This window comes from Rana temporaria, chromosome 5 (assembly GCF_905171775.1).
Source record: "Rana temporaria chromosome 5, aRanTem1.1, whole genome shotgun sequence".
Classification (NCBI taxonomy): domain Eukaryota; kingdom Metazoa; phylum Chordata; class Amphibia; order Anura; family Ranidae; genus Rana; species Rana temporaria.
The window spans coordinates 323469702-323492670 of NC_053493.1; positions in this window are offsets into that span (position 1 = coordinate 323469702).

A 22969-nucleotide genomic window follows, 5' to 3' on the forward strand; every position below is an offset into this window, starting at 1 on the left:
ATAGCAGCTTTAACTATACGCCGGAAAAAGCCGAACGCAAACAACGGAAAAAAATGCGCCGGCCGGACGTACGTTCGTGGATCGCCGTAAATAGCTAATTTGCATACTCGACGCGGATTTCTACAGAAACGCCACCTAGCGGCCGCCGAAATATTGCACCTAGGATCCGACGGCGTACGAAGATGTACGCCTGTCAGATCCATCCGAGATGCCGTTCGTTTTCAACCACAAAGATGGGAAAGTTTAGAAATAATAGAAAACTTCTTGGTCAATGGAATTTTCAGACCATGTATGTGGGTTTTTGTTCAGAAATTACATTAATTTTAAAACTAAATGTTAATAGCAAGTGAAAATTTCAAACAACATTCTTTCAGCGAATGTACAAAGATCTTTCGTATTAATATAATATTAACAGAAGCCATTATTTGCTCTTTTTGTACTATACAGGGCTAATTTTTTTTTTTTTTTTTTTTTTAAACCCATTATGTTACTGGACTGTTAGGCCTCTCTCACACTGGGCCGCCCTGTGCACCTCCGCTTGCTCAGCGGGGATCGCTCCATATCCCTGCTGAGCCGGCGGATGACAGGGCGGTCCCCGCACACTGTGCAGGGACCGTCCTGTCTTTTCTCCGCTTCCCCCTATGGGGGGATCGAATGAACACGGACCGTCTATCCGTGTTCATCCGATCCGCCAGACGGAAGGAAAAGTAGGTTTTTCCTCTGTCACACTTTGGCGGATCGGAGCGGGTCGGATGTCAGAGGGCATGTCACCGCTGACATTCGCGGCTCCATAGAGGAGCACAGAGCGCCCGTACAGGTCCGCAAAAAAAACTGACAGACGGACCTGTACGGGCACTCAGTGTGAAAGAGCCCTTACTATTTTCATAATCGAATAATTTCATAATCGATTAGTTGTCGATTAAGTTGTTTCGGCCCTACATTGGTAACACAAACAGAGCAAAAGCTCTGTGACAGGTCACAGGTTTACAGTATATTTGCAACCTGTGTGTCAAAGTGGGATCAAGATCGGAAGTCCTCATATCCTACCGGAACACAGTGTTGATGTCGCATGCAGTTTTTATATACAGCGCTGTATATAAATATAAATGGTTTGTTTGGGCTTGCCTGGCACAAACAAATTATTTGAAGTGAATTGAAACCTAGAGTTACAGTAAGCTTTAACCACTTGCCAACCGCCGCACACAGATGTATGTCGACACAATGGCACGGCCAGGCAAATGGGCGTACCTGTACGTCCCTTTAAATTTGCCACCCAGCGGGCGCGTGCCTGCCACGTGCCTCGTGAGTGTGCTTGATGTTCCTGGGCAGCCCGCGATTGCGGTCGGCAAAGGCAGAACAGGGTGATGCCTTTGTAAACAAGGCATTCTCCTATTCGGCCTAGTGACATGTCACTGATGGCTGTTCCCCCGTGATCGGGATTGGTCATCAGTGACATGTCACTCGTAGCCACGCCCCCTAACATTAAGAATCACTCCCTAGTACTGACTTAACCCCTTCAGCGCCACCTAGTGGTTAACCCTTTCACTGCCAGTGTAATTTTTACAGTAATCTGTGCATTTTTTATAGCACTGATCGCTGTAAAAATAACAATGGTCCCAAAAATATGTCAAAGATGTCCGATGTGTCCGACCATAAAGTCACAGTCACAATAAAAATTGCAGATCGCCGCCATTACTAGTAAAAAAAAAATATTAATAAAAATGCCATAAAACTATCCCCTATTTTGTAGACTCTATGGGCCGGATTCAGATACAACATACGACGGCGTATCTCCAGATACGCCGTCGTAAGTCTGAGTGTGAGGCGTCGTATCTTGGCGCCTGATTCAAAGAATCAGATACGCCTCACGCCGTCGTATCTTGGGGTGCATATTTACGCTGGCCGCTAGGTGGCGCTTCCGTTGATTTCCGCGTCAAATATGCAAATGACCTAGATACGCCGATTCACAAACGTAGTTCCGTCCGGCGCATCGTAAGGCGTTTACGTAAGGCATCGGTCCGGCGTAACTTTACCCCTCATAAAGCAGGGGTAAGTCGGAACAGCGTCGTATTTTACATCGTTTGGGTAAGTCGTCCGTGAATGGGGATGGGCGTAGGTGGGCGTAGGTTACATTCATGTCGCCTAAACATTGAGCCGACGTATCTTAGGGAGAAAATTCGACGTGATACTGAGCATGCGCCGTTCGTAAAGCGCGTCATTTACGTGGGGTCACGAATCATTTACAACACGCCCACTACCAGCCTAGTTTGAATTAGGCGGGCTTACGCTGGCCCATATATGCTACGCCGCCGTAATTAAGGACACAAATTGTTTCGAAATACGGTACTCGCCTGACTTAGTTACGGCCGCGTAGCGTACATTAGATGCGCTACACCCGCAAAAAGAAACGCCATTCTTTCTGAATCCGGCCTTATAACTTTTGCGCAAACCAATCAATAAACGCTTATTGCGATTTATTTTTTTATTTTTTTTCAAAAATATGTAGAATATGTATCGGCCTGAACGGAGGAAAAAAAAAGTTTTTTTATATATTTTTGGGGGACATTTATTATAGCAAAAAGTATTGCATATTTTTTTTCAAAATTGTCGCTCTATTTTTGTTTATAGCGCAAAAAATAAACACTGCAGAGGTGATCCAATGCCACCAAAAGAAAGCTCTATTTGTGGGGAAAAAAGGGTGTCAATATTGTTTGGGAGCCACGTTGCACGACCACGCAATTGTCAGTTAAAGCGACGCGGTGCCGAATCGCAAAAAGTGGCCTGGCCAGCGAAATGGTCCGGGGCTGAAACGGTTAATCTACTACAGCAAATACAGAAAAATGTTTGCAGCATGCATGAAAGCATGTGACATTTGTCAATGAATGAATGAATGTTTTTATAAACAGATTCCTTTGGTGTCAAATCAGTATTGGTTTCTCAGGGATCTGGTATCTGTAAATTCCTATTTGATTGGTTGTTATGGCATATTGCACTTTGCGTAAAATCACAGCTCTTTCTGTTGTCTTATTTATCAGTTATATTTTATGATGACGATGCAGAAGGCTTCTATTTTCTATTGGTTACTATACACATCTCTGTAGCGTAAGGACCTATAAATCAAACCTTTGCAAATTGTATCCAGCCAGGCAGGCTCTTGCTCTATTGGTAAAATATTTGTAATCGTGCATTTTAGATTTCTGCAAAATCTATTTATGGTTTTAACCACTTCCCAACCAGCCAATTGTTAATTGACTTAGGGAAGATGGAACTGTACCCGAAAATGTGTTAAAATTCTGTGTCAAAAGTTTACACCACAAATATATCTACAAGGTGACAGCGCTGTGGGAAGAAAAATTGTGGTTCCCTTTAAATTGTTAAAATAGTGCATAACAAATATGAATAAATATTTGTGAAAACCATCACATTTCATTAACTAACAAAATGCTAATGTGCTGCTGTGCAAAATAAGTATCACTCCATAAAAAAATATCAAAGTCCCAAAAGTGGTGTGAGGTCCCCCAAACTCCATACCAAACTAGGCCACATGCCCTCAACATGGGAGAGGAGAAGATCCCGGATGTTCAGACAAGCTGATGGGTGGATGTGCTGAGTAGGTGCTCTATACTCCCCATCCCCCCCGGGCGATGAGACAATTAGCAGACAACTGCAGTTAGGGCGTGTAGAGCGGAGCAGAACACAGCCACGGAGATGTCGACCCGCAGACAAACATCGCAAAAACAAGCGGGAGCAATACGGGCATACCTCTCTCCATGTGTGGGGATGGATGGACCCCAAGCGGAGAAACGACCGGAGGGGAAGAGAGGACTGACGGAACCTAGCAGATACCCCTCAGTAAACGGTCGTAATACAGCCAAAATAGACGGACAGGACCGTCGCTCGACTGATCGTGGGATACAGACTAAAGAGCGGGGATCTCCAGCTATGGGAAGAGGACGGACAATAACGAGCAGTGACAACTTGGTTTGCGATCAATCCCCATGGAGGGCCTATAGAGCATACGAGGTCTAATACGAACGGGACAGGGCAGGAGTGTCCACCGCTGACAATGGGACAAAAGTTGCTACAAGACCCGAGTGGAAGAGAAGGACATAAAGACCCTGAGGTAAAGGGCCAAGTTAGCCCAAACTTTTCAATTACCCCGGTTTCTTTACTGACACCCCCAAAAGCTGTAGGAGGGGAGGTAGTGGACTTAAATGAGGAAACTTTATATAAAAGCTATACTGCAGCCATGGAGAAGAATGGGGCGTCAGAAATAGATGGACTCTCAGTGGAAACAGGCTTTCAGGAGAGAAGCCAAACTATGCAGGTGGAGACTATGCAATGTCTCAATGTGGTGCAAAATGGAGACAACTTGCAATTAAGGCCGGAAGACCACCCTGGTGGCCTAGAGATGGATATGAGAGTTATAAGAGAACTTCTTAAAACACTTCCTACCAAGTCTGACATTTTGCAATTAACAGCGGTAGAACAATCATGCCAGCAAGCAGTGGAGGGCCTTAGAGAGATGTGTGAGCTGGGGCACAGGGTAGAATCAATTGAGAATGAACAGGATGCAGTGACACAGGCAGTTGCAGATATACAAGATACAGTAAAATATCAAGAAGAGCTCCTAAATTCCCTCAGGGACCAATTAGACGATCAAGAAAACAGAGATCGCAGGCAAAACATTTGCATAAAAGGACTACCAGAGACATTTCAGAGTGCGGAACTACTTCCGACAGTTTTTAAGAAATATTCCATAAAATAATGGGAGAGGAGGCATTAGAAACTATTGAGGTTGATAGAATATATCGTATCCCATCATATGTTACCCCCAATGCTGAAAGACCAATAGATATAATATGTAAATTACACAAATTTGCAGTTAAAGAGTCCATAATGAAAGCCGCCCGCAGTAAAAATGAAATTGTCTTTGATGGAATACATATATCACTGTATCCTGACTTATCATACCGAACCCTAATGCAAAAAAGAAGTGTCATGCCAGTCTTGGAAGCTCTACGTGCCGCTGAAGCAAAGTACCAGTGGGGTTTTCCATTTAGCCTCACGGCTTCGCGAAATGGCAGAACAGCAATCCTTCGTACAAAGGATGACTTGCAGTCGTTTACAGAAATATTACACCTACCCCCAATAGATTTCGTGGACTGGAGAAGGAGTAATAATTGAAACTATTTACAACGTCTAGAACTATGGAAACAAGTGCCCTTTAGGAATAAAAACAGCAGAAATAAGTAAAACAATTAAAAGGAAGGAAAAAGAATCGAGGAAATAATGGGAAGGGGGCCCCTGTTTTTTTTTAATACCATTGGGGAGGGATGGTAGGGTGGGGGGGGGTAAAGGGTTGTAGTCTCTCACTTATTGTTTTTGTGCTTTTTTTTTTTTTTGCAAGGGATGGGTATATGTTGTTGGTGTTTATACTGTATATATATAGAAGGTATTTTTTTTTGTTTGTTTTTTGTGTGTGTGTGTGTGGGGGGGGGGGGGGTGTTTATCTCCCATCAGGAGGGAAATTTATATATGTAAAATGGGGAAGAAAACTGATGGTTAAAGGAGTTGTAAAGGAAAAAATGTTGCTGAAATGACTGTTTACAGGGTGTAGAGACACAATAGTTAACTGATTCCTTTTAAAAGTAATTAAAAATAGATAAAAATCAATCATATAATGTACCTACAGTTTCAGTTTCGTTTTTGCATGCTGTTTTCTGCTCTGTAATGTACAGAGACACAGAGCCAATACAGGGCAGTGATGGTTTGTAAAACTAAAATGATTGGTGTTAAGGGGTTTTAGACACACAGTAATCACACCTCCTTGATTAGTGACCACAGAGAGAAAGCTCCCATGACTTTTTTCATCAGGAAACGGACAACCAGGAAGTGTTCAGAACAGAGAAGGATTAGAGCAAAAACAAACAATGAGGGCATGAAACCAGGACTGCAGTAGGGTAAAGGAAGCTATTTAGCTAAAAAAAATCCTTTAGTGACCCTTTAAAAGTTACGTAAATGGTGGTACAACTTTAAGAAAAGTACTGTTTATATATTGCTTAAGGAGAGGATAGATTCCCTCCCCCCTTTTTTTTGTGGATTGGCTATAATACCTTCCCCTCAGTACCCACCCAAACCATGGTTTGCAGTTAACATTATAAGAGCCCCAGCAACCCTGGAGTAATATGGCTTAGAGAAAAGAAGGAGAAGGAGAGAGAGAAAAAAGAAGAAAATAAATAGATAAAAGGGGGTTGCAGGGACCACATACAGTATATTGTATGTGAGGTATCTGTATGTGGAGGTGGTTGGCTATTGGGGAAAGGGAAGGGGACTATAGTAGAGAGGAAAAGTCATGGTTACCCAATGCCTCTATTTGGGGGTGAACTAGGGGTGAAGTAATAATAGGGGAGGGGGAAAAAGGGAGACTACTAACCTAATATAAGGGTCCCACTATGAAGTGGGCATGTGGTAAAATGGGGGTAGGGGAATAAAAGGGGAATGCCCGGGGGGAGGGAAGTAGAGTAATGGGGGGTAAAGGGGTGTTTTACCTGGTAGGCCAGGTCCAATATATGGGACACGAAAATCTGCAAGATTGCAGAAAGGTGGAGAGGTCGGCGAGGGGGAGTATACCCCCCTGCGGACAACTCTTCCGATTAGGGGGTAACCTAGAGTACTGGGTTAGGGGAAGGGAGGGCTGGGGATGAGGACATTTTTCCGTTCTTAATTCTTTGGGGATTTCTGTTTTTGCTTCTTTTTCTCTCTCTCTGCCTCCCTCTCTCCTCTCTCTCACATTGGCAGGGGAACAGAATAGAGATAAACAGCAGCTAGTAGCTGAAGCGTTTTGAATATATAAAAACTAGTGATGGCAGGTCCAATAAAGGTAATAACATATAATGTTAGAGGTTTAAATTCACCCCAGAAGAGAGGCCGTCTTTGGCAAGAGTTACGCCATTATGCAATAGATGTGGCCTTTTTACAAGAAACACATTTCTTGAAAAGGGGCCACATCAAATATGCCCTTACACATATTTAATCAGTGGTTCCATGCTCCGTCCCCGATCGCAAGGGCAAGGGGAGTGACAATAACATTTAGAAAGACATGCCCAGTTATTGTGACATCCTCATAAATAGATCCCGAAGGCCGTTACCTTTTCTTAAAGGTGAAATTGAACGGCTATTGCTATACTTTTGCCTCAGTTTATGCGCCAAACACAGGAATGGCAAATTTCCTGATAAAAACTCTGAAATTACTGGAGAAGTATAGAGAAGGATTTTTGATTTTGGGGGGAGATTTTAATTTAGCAATAAACCCAAGTATAGACACATCAACGGGCAAAACACCCATATCATTTAAGGCCCTAAAACATATAAAACAGCTCTTACGATCTACCCACTTGGTAGATGGATGGCGAGTAATGCACAAGGGGATAAAGGACTATAGCTACTACTCCAAAATACACAATATGTACTCTCGTCTAGATCTTTTCTTTGTGGACCAGTTCTACTTAGAAAAGATCAGATCATGTACGATAGAACCAATAACGATTTCAGACCATGCACCTATCATTATGACCTTACACCCAGTCTCAATAGGCCACCTGGAATGAACATGGCGGTTAAATGAGACATTGTTAGATGATAGTCGCATTGTGGAGGATTTAACTATTAAAATTAAAACATATTTTGAAATGAACGTGTCTGGGGAAACCTCTGAACAAGCTATTTGGGAGGCCCATAAATCCGTGATTAGGGGGGAATTGATAGCTTTGGGGTCAAGGAAAAAAAAGAAAAACAAAAAGAAGTAACAGATCTGCTGGAAGAAATAAATAAGATAGAGATAAAACATAAATCTTCTCTATATCTAGCATCAAGTAAGTTGACTGTCAGGTCACCCGTAGCCAGGTGATGAGTGCACCCCGTTGGGGTCAGGGATGCACCACAGGGTGGTGAACCCTATGGCCGACTACTGCTAGCAGAGACGAAGCGTGAACTTAAGATCACCCAGGGCACGGAGTCTAAGACCCAGTTTTGTATTCACCAGAGCCTTTGATGGTAAGGATGGTCTTGGCCGCAACTGGGTCCAGGTCGCATCCCCGAGATTCCTCAAGTCACACTCCGCAGGGAGAAAGGGAAAGCAGTCAGCAGGAAAAACAGTGGTGATGGGCAAGCCGAAGTCAGGGCAACAGGCAGACAAGGATAACCGTGGGACATGCAAATATTCAGGGGCACAGGCAGACAAGGAAGTCGGGAACAAGCCAAAACGGTACACGGAAAGATGATCGAAGCACTCTGCAAACAGGAACTAGCAACTACACTGCAGACAGGAACTAAGCATAGGAACACTGTTGAACAGCACTGCAGACCTGTAGAGCAACGGTTAATATAGGCTTCCTGGGATGGACTAGGGTGGAGCCATACAGGAAGAGGAAGTGATAAAAAGGGGAACCAGAGCAGGGTCAGCCTCTAATGAACACATGGAGATCAGGTAAGCAGACAGACTTGTTGCATATTCATGACATTGACACAGTGTCTAGATTATAAAACCAAAAATAAATATAGATATTATGCGCATCGTTTCTATGAACAGGGAAACAAATGCGGTCGCCTTTTAGCTAGGCAGCTTAAAAAACAACAAGACTGCAGACATGTTCGTAATTTAACAATACAAAATAAAAAAATAGTAGAAACCCAGGCTATTGCGGCAGAATTGCACACATTTTACGAGACTTTATATAATATTCAACACAAATCGGCAAGTGCCACGAATGAATATCGATTGGGGGAGATCCGGGGCTATATTGCGGACTCAGCGCTACCTTTGCTGCCGCCTGAAGCAACGGAGGTAATAAATAGGCCGATCACAGTTGAAGAAGTGAATGGAGTAAAAGCAAATTTGGCAATAGGGAAAAGCCCAGGGCCAGATGGCTTTACAAATCTATACAATAAGAAATTTGTTTCAAACCTGGGTGCCCCAATATGTGACTACTTCAACTCGATTAACATTTTGAATCCACTTCCTCCAGAAGCCTTATTGGCACACATTACAGTCCTTCCAAAACCAGGAAAAGATCCCCAACACTGCACCAATTATAGACCAATTTCTTTGTTAAATTCCGACACTAAACTAGTATCAAAAATGTTGGCACTTAGACTACAGGATCATTTAGTGAAGCTAGTTCACCCTGATCAAATGGGCTTTATATAGGGCCGTGAGGCCAGAGACAACACCATAAGGGCATTGAATGTCCTCCACTGGATGCAACATGGCCCGGACAGAGCCCCTAGAATAATATTATCTATGGATGCCATGAAGGCTTTTGACAGGGTTAACTGGGCATTTATGACGGAGGTCCTGAGGTGAATGAGAGTGGGAGATTGTATGATAGGCTGGGTACTGGCGTTGTATGCGTCCCCGAGAGCAAGAGTAAAGGTGAATGGCACTTTGTCAAATTATTTCCACATATATAATGGTACGAGACAAGGGTGTCCTCTGTCTCCATTACTATTCGTGATGATATTGGAACCTTTTCTCTGTAAAATAAGGAAAAACAATAGAATCCAGGGAACGTGTATTGGGCCGGATGAACATAAGGTCTCGGCATACGCTGATGACCTGTTCTACCTGTCCGCACCACAGACCTCACTACCTGCTCTGATGGTAGAAGTATCTGGAGTTTTATCCAATTTTAAGATTAATTTTGAGAAGTCTATACTATTCCCCTGCCATGTATCTTCAAGTATGGCTAAGACTCTGCAAGACGCGTATCGCTTTGTATGGAATAAAAAAAATTTGGTCTACTTAGGGACGCATATAACGCCTGACCCAAAACTTCTATACAATTTGAATTATGGTGCCTTGATGGAGGGGGTAAGGGAAGACCTTCAGAAATGGAAGGGTCAGTTATTAACTTGGTTCGGAAGGGTGAATGCAATAAAGATGAGTATACTACCCAAAATAATTTACTTCTTACATAAAGTGCCAATTTCTCTTCCACAGTTTTTTTAAGGGCATACGGAGGGCCTTCGTGTCCTTTGTATGGAATGATAAATGCCCCAGATTAGCCTATGATATTCTGTGTAGAGGAAAGTCAGATGGCGGAGTGGGGTTGCCAGATGTAGCATCATATTATAGGGCAGTGGCACTACTGTAGTACGTATATTGAATTGGAACCACGATTACTCAAACAAAATATGGGTAAAATTAGAGCAAATAATGGCAGGAAGGAATTTGACAGGAACACCCTGGATCCCGAAGGTAGATAGAGGGCTCTCAAAATGGACGTCACCCTTAACTCATAATATGTTAAAGATATGGGATAAAATAAACCAACTAGGAGATTATGCCCCCAGGATATCTCCCCTAACTCCGCTGGAGGGATTCCTGTGGTTCCCTCCAGGTGAGGAAGTAGGATCGATGAAGGACGGGGATACTACATGCGGCAAATTTGCCCCATGTGGAATTCTGACTCCCTTACCAGAATTGAGGCTGAGCTTGGGAACAGTTCCAATGGTGGAGTGGAGGTACCATCAATTAGTGTGCTTCTTTCACAAGTAGAAAACCTTGATAAGACCTCTAAATTCACTTACTATATTTGAAACTAAATGTGTGAAGATAACAAGGGCTAAACACTTACTGTCTCAAATGTATATATTAGTCCTAGGGACCCGGAAAAAAACAACACCCTATTATATTAGAGACTGGGAAGGAGAGCTAAACCACAGGTTTACCACGCTACAAATTAAAAAGCTTATTGACTCCTCACACTATACATCAATAAGCTCACAGATTCAAGAGATGTCTTATAAATTTCTATCGAGGTGGTAAAGAACCCCAGTGAGACTGGCACAGATGTACAGGAATGCAGACAACAGGTGTTGGAGGGGATGTGGACAGGAGGGTACTTTACTCCACCTGTGGTGGTCATGCCCAAAGATCAAAGGATTTTGGCAAGAAATTGCCCCCTGGGTTGAAAGGCTGTCTCCTGGGGAAATGAAATTGACCCCTCTAAACTTCTTATTCCATGGGTCAGCGAGGTCCATTGGATCATATAAGGAGAGTATTACGCTTCATTTATTAAATGCGGCAAAACTATTAATACCTAGACTATGGAAACAGAAGAAAAGACCAATTATTCTTGAATGGAAGAGAGAAGTTAATTTAATTATGGACGCAGAAAGATGGATTTCTATGGTAAAAATAGAAAGGATAAGTTTAGAGAAATGTGGACCGAATGGGAACAACGCTCACCAGAGATAGAATAATATAAGGAGCTGCATAAATTCTAGGTAAATGCTCATGGAGGGAGAGAGGGGGGGGGGTTGTGGAGATTATTTTAACAATTTTTCTTTTCTCTTTTTTCTCTCTTCAACACTTTTTTTTTATGAATGTTCCTGTGGCTCTGCCTAACCCCCACCTGTATAGGTATAAGAGGAGGGGGGGCATTGAGGGAGGGGTTGGGGTTTTTTCACTTTTTTTTTTTTTTAAAAAAGGAAAGGGAAGAGGGGAAGGGAGATAAATAGGGGGTAAGTTATAAATGGGTATTAGGGCTTTTAGAAGCCTCCGATATAAATGTTTTTTTTTTTTTTTTTGGGAAGGGTGGCGGGGTAATAGGAGTGATGAGTGATAAGTTATAAAGGGGCAAAATGGCTTTTTAGAACCCTTTTACATAAGGGTTTTATATTATTATTAATTTTTATTTTTTTTAAGAAAGGGAGAAAGAAAAGAAAGGAAAAATATTTTTTTTCTTTTTTTTTTTCTACCCCCCGACCCTTTTTGTTTATTTTTTCTATAGGGGGGGGTGGGTGGGAGAGAGTCACAGGGAATATGTGGGGGTGAGGGGGACAATTTCCTTTTGTCTTTTTTTTTTTTCTTCTTTCTTTTCTTTTTGGGAGGGGGTGTATAGGATATAGATAATGATGTTTACATTATTATAATGTTTTTGATATGTGATATATTGTTAAATGGAATTTGTTGTTGAAAAATTTATAAACATGTTGATAATAAAAAAAAACATGGGGGAGGAGGGCTTGTGTTTGTTTAATTATGCTTTTTTTTGTTAATGATTAGGGGTACTATGTACCACAACCACTGGACTAGGGATGTGGGGAAGATGCTCTTGTCTTCATTAACACAGAGACAAGGTGGTTTTGCCATGGGGTGGTCCCCCTCAGCAAAGTACCCCCCCCCCCCCCTACCCCCATGTTGAGGGCATGTGGTCTGGTATGGTTTAGGAGGAAGGGTGGGGGGAATGTGCATGCCATTTTTCTATTTTTTTGGTGTGAAGTCCCCACTAAAATTCATACCAGATCCAAAGGATGCCAGCGGGTGAATGTAAATATAGACGCCTATGTAAAAGGGGCCAAAAAAATCTCACACTGCCATTTTGATGTAAAAGCTTGAGATTTGGCAAGAGCCAAAAATATATGTTTTGGCTTTAACCCCCTTGGCAGTAAACCCGAGCGTGACTCGGGGTTGTTTTTTTATGTTGCGATCGGTATCCCCGAGTCACGCTCGGGGTGGATGTGCAGAGAGCGCAGCGGGGTTCCTTACCTTCTCCAGGCGAGCCAGCGATGATCTATCATTGCTGTGAGCGCCGCCGAGACCCCCACTGCGCCGTCCATCGCTCATCTGACTTCCTGGTTCCGTTCCCATGCACCGCAATGGTGCATGGGAACAGAACTGGGAGGGAAATTCAAAAGTTGCACCAACACAAACACATAAAAAGGTGGTGATACAATGTAATCTGAGAGGATTACACTGTATCACTTTGAAAACTGACACAGTGCCCTTTCATTGCCCCTTGCCATTGTCATTTCTGACATATAAAACCATATAAAAAATGGCATCAAAAAAGCGCTGTCCTCCAAATGCGCTTTTGGATCAGCTGAGCGATAGCGGCAGCGACACTGAGTTGATCGCAGATCAGAGCGACAGTGAATCGTGGGGAGATTTGTCATCTGGATCTGACACTGATCCAGAAAGTGACGCCGCCGATGATCCCGCACCTGACCTGAGTGATGTGCGCACTTGGTGCCCTATAGACAGCGATGCGGACCAGACAGCGCCCCCGAGGTTCCGATTTACTGGATCTCCTGGGATGAAGGTTGATGTGGAGGCCAACAACCCTCTGGCGTACCTGAAACTCTTTCTATCTGAGGAGGTAATTTTAAAAATTGTGACGGAGACCAATCGCTACCACGATCAGCAATCTGCTACGCTGCATGGCAGATTTTCCAGATCCAGAAAATGGGAACCGGTCACTGAGGAGGACATCTGGAATTTTCTGGGACTCATCATCCTTCAGGAGGTGGTGGGAAAACCGATCCAGAAATGGTACTGGACCACCAATAAGATGCTGGCCACTCCATTTTTTGGCACTGTGATGTCCGAGTATCGTTTTTCACTAATTATGAAAAACTTACACTTCGCCAACAACGAAGAATTTGACGAGGCCACGCATCCTGCGCCAAAGCTAAAAAAAAATCTGGGAGGTGTGCCAGATGATTGTCGCCAACTTTCAGCGGACCTATGTGCCAGAAAGGGATGTCAGTGTGGACGAAAGTCTGATGGCCTACAAGGGACGCCTGAGTTGGATTCAATTTATTGCGTCCAAAAGAGCGCGCTTTGGCATCAAATTTTATATGCTCTGTGAATCATCCACCGGGTATATATGGAATGTGGTCATTTACACCGGGAAAGATACAAAGTTTAATCCGAGGTACAACCACTATGGGATGGCCACATCGTCTGTCCTTTCACTGCTGGACCCATTACTGAACCAGGGATACTGCGTGACAACGGACAATTTTTATACGTCGCCGGAACTTTATGAGGTTTTGCTCCTCAATAAAACGGATGGGTATGGTACCGTTAGGCCAAACCGGCGTGACATGCCATCTACGTTTGGCAAGAAGAAATTAATAAAAAAAGGAGAGATGATTGCCTTTCAAAAGGGTAAAATGATGGCAATGCGCTGGCGAAACAAAAAGGACGTGTGTCTCATGAGCACCGTGCACAGCACCTCCACTACCATGGTCCGCACAAAATACGGAAAAGATGTGCTGAAACCACAAGTCGTGATTGACTATAACCACACAATGGGAGGTGTCGACCGAGCCGATCAGGCAATGACATTTTACCCGGCGATGCGAAAACAACAAAAGAAATACTACAAAAAGATTTTCAGGCATCTCCTTGAACAATGTCTTTGGAACGCCTATATCCTTTATAAAGCAAACATGAACATACCTCTTGTTCATTCTGACTTTATATGGAAGGTGGCTGAGCAGATCTTTATCAATCACCCGACGCCATCAGTATCTGCTAACAGACCCGGACGACGCTCTGTTGACGTTGGGAATCCAGAACGCCTGACGGGTCGTCATTTTGTAGAATTTGTACCGCCAACCGCACAAAAGTTAGCGCCTACCAGGATGTGCGTCGTTTGCTGCTCCAAGAGGGATGAAAATGGGAAAAAAGTCCGAAAAGAATCAAGGTACTATTGCCCAGATTGCAATGTCGGACTTTGTCTAGTTCCTTGCTTCAAACTTTTTCACACTATGGATGTGTATTGAATTTCTTTCTTTGACTAATTTCTTTATTTTTCATTGCTTTATTGAATAAAATGTACAGTATATTATTGATTAATTATAATTCATGTGTTTGTGTTTCAAATTTATCACATCTGGAATGTCTACTAGAGTCTTGTTTTGGTCAGGTTTAAGTAAGTAATTACTAAGAATTGCAGGCCTATAATACATATCACCAAATTTCCATGAAAAAAATTGTACCGCTTTTGGTATGTAATTTCAGACAGAATCAATACCGCCAGGGAGGTTAAAGCAGCCAGTAGCTGCGTGGTTCACTTACAGAAGACTAAGAGCCTACGTCAACATAGGTTCTGCTTACCCATGCCAGTCTATGGCAGTGCAAAACTCAGTTGGAGCAGGTCAAATGGAGGTCAACTTCACCTGTCTAATTCTGGATGATTACAGAAGAATCTCAAAATAATATCATCAATACAAGCTCAAAGCCTTTCAGCACAGCCCTTTATTGTTACTGCTGAGCTTGCATTAAAGCCTAAAAATATGTTTCCAGGAGCTTACAGTAGATGAATGGTGTATGGGAGGAAAAGAAAAGCTTAAGTATTTTTTATTTTGTTTCATGAGCACAAACATGTATGAAATTATTTTTGACCTATAGTGTTGTACATAAAATATTTTTTAATTTAACATTTTTATTACTAACTTTTCTGAAAGAAAAAGGGTTTTCAGTACCTAGGCTGAGCCTGGAAATATCAGCATGTCTGCCACATTGTTTTCTAAACCCATCAAATGTAAAAATTACAATTTTTGACAGATATCTATCTTTCATCAAATCTAAGCTATAATCATCTATATCAAATCTATCACATTATTGCAGGCATTATAAATTCTAAAATGTTTTTTGGTGTATGTACACACTAAAAAAAATAAAAAGCAATTTTTTTTTAGTCTATATCCATTTCTATACATTGATGTTTCTGTGTGGTCAGCCTATATAATTGTATCTATTAGAGCTCTGCGTAATTCCACATTAGAAGCATTGTAAATACACCATCAAAATATATAAGTGGGCTTGTTGGTAGCCAGGGCTTGTTTTCAAATTTTAAAGTGGACCTCTACAAATCTGTATGAATACCTTTTTAACATCTTGAATAAATGACAACAGTATAATTTGCATTGGCTGAGAGTATTTAGTCTGCTGTGCACAAGAGGAACCATTTTTCCCCTTATCGTCTTCCCCGGTGATCAGACTGCAATATTGTATGTATCACGATACGAAACTGCAGAAAGGTACTGATCTGGATCAAATATTTGTGGACACAACCAAGAACAGCACAGTCATTGGAAATAACATGATTATGTCATCTTTGAGCCTGTATATAAATCCATGACATAGATGCTGGATGATGTCTGTACACAAATGGCTCTGTCCTTCTGGTAAAAAAAAACAGATGATTGAGTTTTGTGATCTTAAGCCCTGTACACAAGGCCCAGAATCTCGTCAGGAAAAAAACGTAGTTTTTCCTGACGAGATTCTTGGCAAGATTCTCTTGCCGGCCGAGTGTACACACGGGCCATTCAAAAGGACCGCTGTTCTTTTGAATGGCACGAACGCAGTGACGTCATCGACTATGATGAGCATGCACTTGTCACATTCGATGCCATTGCCGCCATCTTGCTACACCTAAGCCTTGGAAGCTACCGCGCATGCGTCAAAGTCATTTCGAGCATGCGCGGGTTTCCACCGCGAAAGGTAAGTATACAGACGGAAAAACACTGCCGAGAATCACAACGAGAAAATAGAGATCAGGTTCTCTATTTTTCTCGTCTAGATTCTGGGCAGTTTTCTTGACGAGAGACCTCAAAGCCTCGTACACATGCACGGTTTACTCGGCCAGCAGTTTTCTTGCTGGTTCTTTCCGAGAAAACCATGCGTGTGTAGGAGGCTTCAGTGATTGTCAATAAATACTGGCAAGTGTTACACAGTACTTAGGCTTTCATCTTAACATGAAAAAAATATATCACATGCAGGGTTTATTTCAAATAAATGTGACTGCATCACATACAGTATTAAGGTCCTGAAGGGCATAGAAATCACACATACTTTTTACAAGCTTTGTATTGTTTACATTCCTTGTCAAAGGCTTGTTTTAAACTGATGCAGTACTACATCTGAACAGTAGAGGGCACATTTTTACTAAAGAAGGCAGCAAGTTAACTGTCGGGCTCGGTTCACACTAGATGCCGATGCGGCTCCCAGCAAGGGTCCTGGTTCACCGTTTCAGGTCCGATTTCAGCCTGAAGTTCCCTTCACTGTTGAGACAAAACACAAGTTTCTTGCTGGTGTGCAATGTGGTTTTCTCTCTGCGACACTCATAGAAAATCCCCCTCCAGACATTACAGCAAAGATGCAAATTAGGAAAACAAAGTAAGACTGAATTACACTAAATGCAAACAGCACTTATTTTTTGGCATATTGAGGTGCGTTGCAGCCCATTTCTTTTGCCTACAAAAGTGCAGTAAAGTAAGAAAATGCATTGCATGATTTTGTGAACAGGCCCCTATGCTATGGCTACATCTTTCTGGATTCAAAAGCTTGTTGCAGATATCTTTATTAGCCAATACAGAGTACAAATTCTCTATAGGACTAAATAGAGGCTGCTGAGAGCATTCACAGGCTCACTAAAAAGAAGCCACGTGACGCCAAAGAAGTTGCACAGTCAAGGTCTCAACATACCGGGGACTTGTGAGTTAAAAGTAAAATTGCACTAAAAGGGCAGTTACACTTTAAAGAGATTTATTCATCCATATAGTCCAAGCCTTAAAGGAGAATTATGGGGTTAGTAAAAAATAAAACATATATACTTACCTCCATGCCATAGCATCTGTGTGACCCTGTAGCTGTCCCACGCCAGCTCTGAAGCTGGCCTTACACTAGAAGAATTTGTTAAAAAAAAAATAGTTTCAAAAACATTGTTCAATTTTTTTAATAGATGTGGGGTCAAATTGATGTTTGTTTCTTACCGCACTGATGAGAAAAATAAAAGAAGCAAGATGTAAAATTGTTAACAAATGATTTTTAATACTGAATGAGGTTTTCATTAGGGAAAGTCTATTTACTCCAAAAGCGAATGTTAAAAGCAAACTTTTTGAAGTACTTTTGAATGACATCATTATCATGGAATTGAATGTACTGATGAGAATTTTCATACAAATGCTTGTATGAAACTTTGTCAATGTACAGCCAGCTAAAGACTGAGAGCTGATAGATCCCGTATCCACTGAGTAGTCCACTCCCGATCTGCTTGTAGCGAAGAACGGTTATTACACCCTGCTCCTCCAACACTCACTGGACAACAGGCAGGGGAGAAGGCAGATATGGCTTTTAGCCATGCCTAGAAAGGCAGACTGATAGCTAGATTCACACAGAGTGCCGCAACTTTAAGGCGGCGTAGCGTATCGTATTTACACTACGCCGCCTTAAGTCAGAGAGGCAAGTAATGTATTCTCAAAGTACTTGCCTCCTAACTTACGGCGGCGTAGCGTAAATGCGGCGGGCGCAATCGCGCCTAATTCAAATTCAGCTGAGGGGGCGTGTTTTATGATAATTAGGCTTGACCCGACGTGATTGACGTTTTTTTGGAACGGTGCATGCGCCGTCCGCCTACATTTCCCAGTGTGCATTGCGGCTAAGTCCACCGCAGGGGTTTATTTATTTCGACGTGGACGTAAATGACGTAAATCCCTATTCACGGACGACTTACGCAAACAACGTAAAATTTTCAAATTTCGAAGCGGGAACGGCAGCCATACTTTAACAGTACTAGTCCAACTATTTGATGGAATAACTTTAGGCCTGATAATGCGTTACGGAAACGGCGTATCTGTATTGCGTCGGCCGGGCGTACGTTCGTGAATAGGCGTATCTAGTGATTTACTTATTCTACGCCGACCACAATGGAAGCGCCACCTAGCGGCCAGCCTAATTATTGCACCCTAAGATAGCACGGCGCAAGCCGTCGTATCTTAGATAGGTTTAAGTGTATCTCTGTTTGAGAATACACTTAAACCTAGGTCGGCGCAGATTCCGAGTTAGGTCGGCGTATCTACTGATACGCAGACCTAACTATACCTGAATCTAGCTATGAATCTTTCCCAAATGTGGTGTGGCTGTGCCCTGTCAGTTGGTAGCATGCAGTGCAGTAAGTATCAGCTGATACTGGATCACAGGAGAAAATGGGTAAATGTACCCCTGTGAACCAAAAGAGAAGTATAGCCATTAAAAAGGTTTGAGAAGGGGGCTGCACACAGTGAAAATGTGATAATGCATGCACAAATGTAAAAGGGCAGTTATGGCACAGGCTGCCAATCAGACATTTGTAGATAGGTACAGCAGCAAATTTCACGCATCCTGTGGCGCTCAGGTAGATTTTAAATGAAAACTACAAGAAAACAATGCAAAATACCAAAAGTGCGTTTTCACACGCACCAAAAGAGCCACTGGGTTTAAAAACCTAACTTTTATTAAGATTTGCAATAAAGAGAGGCTATTCCCAACAGTATATGAGATATATGAACTTTATAAGTGGAGACTGGAGTATTCTAACAGCATTAGTACACCCTTCCAAACCATGTGGCTCTTCTAACAATTGGTCACTATATTTCACTTGCCATTTCAGTGTCCCATCCAGCGGCTTATAAACCACGGACGACAAGGACATCACGTATATAATTTAGATATGGGATTTTGGCCCTTATTTGCAGGCTACAGCAAGTATCAACAAGGCTTTACTGCTCCCTAAAGCCAAGCAGTGTATTGACCCAGCCGCTTGCCCAGTATGCACTAGTGACCAAGTAAGTCATAGATAAGGGGAAATGACATTGTGTGGTGTCCATTACCATGTAGCTCCTATCACCACATGGTCAAAATAACCAACAAAATGGAGGTCTTTCCCCATTGACTCCTATATAGAAGAGTCACATGGTTTGGAAGGGTGTTATTAAATTGGTAATAAAGTAATGTTGTTGGAATACTCCAGTCTCGACTTATAAGTATATACCTTTCATTAAACGGTTGGGAATAGCCTCTTTTTAATGCAAACCTCAATAAAAGTTAGGTTTTAAACCCAGTGACTTTTTGGTATTTGTGGAAACACACTTTTTGTATTTTGCAAGACTATTTACCACATGATGGGCTGTACATTTTTGCCTATATTCTCAGGCTCATTGTTTGATATACTACAGAAAAACAGAACTAATTAAAGTGTAGTTGCCTTCACTGAAATGAAGCTGTAGTTGTATTAAACCTAAGCTTTTAATGAAAAGCTTTTCTCTGCCTTCCTGCTAGTCATTGATGACCCCCATAATATTAAGGCTAGATTCACAGTTTTCCTTGTGTATTGCGGTGCTCATAGCAATGCATGGCCCAAAATATGGTCTCCCTTTCAAAATGCACTAAGTTGCAGCAGATACTGTACAGTACATGTAAACTTGCCCCAATGAATGAGATTTCTACCTGAAATAAATTTTCATGCAGCAATATGCACGAGTGAACTCAGATAAGCGTATTCACACTGGTCTGTTTTCATGCAGAAAGGTTAGAATAATGCAGGATTTTATGGGTGCCTAAATAACAATGTTATATTCAAAGATTCCAAAAATCATGAAATTCCAAATCCCTTTAAAAGTACAATAAAATCAATAACAATATCGTGGTCTTTACTACCAAAACACCGTTATGGCATTTTCCATGCTACAATGATGTTAATGTCTCAACATGTTTTGCCATATGTGCAGCTTCTTCAGGAGTGTGATTATTGTAGCACTTAAAACTATCCAACAATTGGATTGGTTTTATTCATTATAATGATATTTTGTGCACCAAAAGAACAGCACAGAGATGGCAGAACGTTAACCATAGGGGGGATAGAGGATCCTATTGTAATACAGCAAAATGTATGCGTTTTACTGTGTAGTTGCATTTCAAGAAGAAATCCTATGAATTTCCATTCATAGTGGCTGGTCCACAGTTATGCATTGCAATTTTGTGTATTTTGGAAAGGAAAACTATATGGGCTCATTCACACCAAATTACTACACATTTTAATAAAGGGGAAACAACTGTGCTAAACCCAAACCAAAAACACACTAAAAAGCAGCTAGCACTCAAACAAAGTCTAACGTGAATAGTGAAAACATAGTGTAGCGCTAATATAAAACAATGTGACAATGTGAAAGTCAATATAGGAGAGTGTAAAATACACTCAAACAAATAATAGTGAGTAAACTAAAGTGAATAAGCACTAATAGATAAACACATGTGCAATAGAGTCCAATAAGACCTATGAGCTTGAAAACTAAATTCTGAGAGGATGTGAGTAGGGTTGAGCGAACCCGAACTGTAAAGTTCGGGTTCGTACTGGACTTTTGGGTTTGTGGTACCCGAACCCCAACAATTTGCTGTAAGTTCGGGTTCGGTGTTCGGTAATGTAATGGCGCGCTGCAGGGCAGCCAATCACCATTTGTTTTACTCGTGTGACCTAGAAGCCATCACAGCCATGCCTACTAATGGCATGGCTGTGATTGGCCAGTGCAGCATGTGACCCAGCCTCTATATAAGCTAGAGGCACATGGCACAGCTCGTCACTCTGCTTTAGATAGGGTAGGGAAAGGCTGATACTGCTGCTGCTTCTACTCTGAGGGACAGAATTAGATAGGAGTCAGACTGTCCTGCTTCAGATATCAAATTACACCAGCACTGCATATGTTCCTGTGAGATACTCTGCATTAGTTACTTTAGGGAAAGGTTCCTGATTGTGCTTGTAGGGAGAGAAATATATAGGAGTCAGTCCTGCTTCAGAAATCAAATTACACCAGCACTGTATATGTTACTGTGAGATACACCCTTTACATACTTTTATTCTATTGTGCTATTCAAAAAACATCCATTTAGGGCAAAAAAAAAAAAAAATTGCAGTGTTTCCTGCATATCTGTACGTGTGAGATACACCCTTTATATACTTTTCTTCTATTGTGCTATTCCAAAAACATCCATTTATGGAAAAAAAAATTGCAGTGTTTCCTCCAGTGTTTGCAGTGTTTCCTCCATATCTGTAGGTGTGAGATAAACACTTTAGCTAGTGTTCTTCTATTGTTCTATTAAAAAAACACCCATTTAGGGCAAAAAAAATATATTTTGCAGTGTTTCCTCCAGTGTGTGCAGTAAATAAATTTAAAACAAAAACCTGTGTTGGCTACCTCGTCCTCCTCCACCGCCGCTTCCACCTACACCACCACCTCAACCTCCTACTCCATATGGACCTCGTCCTCCTAGGTCAAGATTTTTTTTTTTATGTTATTTTAAGTTATTTGTTATTTCCCTATCCACATTTATTTCCAGAGTACTTGCCATGCTCTTACCAACATTGTGCTGCTATTTGCAGCCCTCTAGCCCTTTCCATTAGTTTTTTAGAGACATTTTAGTAGTCAAAAGTTTGGGTCCTCATTGACTTCAATGGGGTTCGGGTTCGGGGTCAAGTTCGGGTCCCGAACCCGGACTTTTTTCCGAAGTTCGGCTGAACCCGTCGAACCCGAACATCCAGGTTTCCACTCAACTCTAGATGTGAGTCAATATGACAAAAAATAGAATCTTCTTATTCAGATGTCACCATAAATGAAAACAGAATCTTCTTATTCAGATGACACCAAACAGAATGATGACAAATTGTCTGTAGTCACTCTAAATCTCCGAAACAGGTATATACAAGATACCCTTACCGAATGGGTTGGTCGCATGTGTCATACGACAGTGCGTCTTATAGGCTTATAATCCTAGACTCTCTGTATGGATGCTGGATGAGTCCTTGCAGGCATAGAAGATCTGAGTCCGTACTGTGAAGGAAGGCGATTCAGTGGATCAAGATGTCAGGTCTCCACGGCTCTGTTGGCGAACACCACAGAGGCAGCTGGATCAGGGTTGTTATACACCTGGATGACTCCTCATGAGCTCCGACGGAAAAAAGAAAAGAAAGAGATGCTCCAAATGGTGCAGGTCAAACCACGTAGGTTTATTTTAAAAAAGGTGTCATACATGAATGACAACAAATAAGGTAAAAGTGATCACAATTTATAAGATCAAATAAAAAGGCAATGTGGGGTGCAGTAAAAGCTCGACTGATGCGTTTCGACACTAAAGGTCTTCCACTGGGGCATATCTCTGACCCTTCACATTGCCACTCAATAAATAGCATTCTAATTACTAGGGTTGTCCCGATACCGATACTAGTATCGGGACCGATTCCGAGTATTTGCGGGAGTACTCGTACTCCCGCAAATACCCCCGATACCCAAATAGAATACTTACCCCCCCCTCCCCCGCCGCCGCCGCCGTGACGCCGCATCCCGCCGCCATTCGCCGCATCCC